We start from the raw sequence: 1,298 nt of genomic DNA, 5'->3' as shown, positions 1-1,298 counted from the left end.
TGCACTGAAACTCAGAATTAAAACTTTGATTCTTGTCTTATATTCTAGGCCCAGTAGTTTCCACTGCAGAACTTGTCTGAGGGCCATCTCATGCTTTCCAGCAGTGGACCGTGACAACTCTCTATCTTCTCCACAAACACTACATAGATTTAGTTTATATGTGTACTGAACTAAGGCATTCTCTCAAATGAGTTTAAATGCACTTTATTTTTAGACAACCTACATGACATATTTTGAATTTTTCCCTAAAAAACAATGCCTCCACTTCCAATAAATCATGGTCAAAATAAACGAAGCATTCAAGATGACATCGGTCCCATTTGTCTAAAATCCGGGTGTTGTGTGGATGACAGGCAGCTTTATGACAAGCGATAGATCTAAGGTAACTGCTGAATCCATTAACATTTTTTCATTTCTAAACCATCCTTAAACAAGATCATAAATGGGGTCACAACATCCTCATGGATAAGCAACCAGGAAAGCAACCATGCCATCTGGATTCGTGTTTACACCAATAAAGAACTGATAGTTTTTTTAAAAAAGTTGCAAGGATGTGCTTGATTTGTTCTGCAGCCCCTGTCATAAAAGGTTTCGCTCTTTCTGGTCTTTGTTCTTCAAGTTTGCCTTTGACTGATTTTATAGAATCTTTGACGTGCTTCTCATAGGCCTCTTTTGTGAAGCTGGTTTCCTGCAGGTGATGGTTCGGGCTGATATCCACACCAGTGACCTTCGCCCTGCAGGCTTCTGGGGAGGTGTTTTCAACAATGAGCGAGTCATCAGTTTATCTTCTGTTCTCCTGACCATCTTTGCCCTCCACCTCCAGGCACGTCCTGTCCGCCATCTGGGGACCTTGTAAATGTGGCAAAACATCTCACGATGGCTGATGAGGTCCCAATAGATTAATCATGATGGTGGCTGGAGAGGAGACAAGGCCACCCTAGCTAAGCAGGCACCCGGAGCTCAGAGTGAGCGCAGTGAGGGCGGGAAAGCCAATTTGTGATTTTTGATAGAGGCATTAAGCTCATTCATTTTGAGAATCACTACTTAGAAGTACTGATTTCTGAATTTTCCTGTTGCTGATTTCTTTTTACTTCTCCTTCCTTTTTTTTTTTTTTCCAAACGTTGGCGCTGCTATGAGCATGGTCTTTTCCCCTGCACTGCAGCTCAGAATGAAAACTTTGATTCTTGTCTTACATTCCAGGCCCAGTAGTTTCCACGAACTTGTCTCTAACTCAGGACCTTTCGCTTTAGAGTCAGGTGGCGGCACCACTGAGCTAAATCCCCCGCCCCTTCTTCCC

At 42.9% G+C, this 1,298-nt stretch overlaps 1 pseudogene; it reads right to left on the bottom strand.

Annotated features, from left to right (window-relative positions):
* Positions 1-398: 398 nt before the first annotated feature.
* LOC117287155 lies at positions 399-897 on the bottom strand (annotated as a pseudogene).
* Between the last annotated feature and the right edge of the window lie 401 nt (positions 898-1,298).

The sequence above is a fragment of the Fukomys damarensis genome, unplaced genomic scaffold (genome assembly GCF_012274545.1).
Source record: "Fukomys damarensis isolate Sample0158 unplaced genomic scaffold, DMR_v1.0_HiC HiC_scaffold_21, whole genome shotgun sequence".
Lineage (NCBI taxonomy): Eukaryota > Metazoa > Chordata > Mammalia > Rodentia > Bathyergidae > Fukomys > Fukomys damarensis.
Note: the sequence above shows the minus strand (reverse complement) of the source record. Positions and strands in the feature narration are given on the sequence as shown.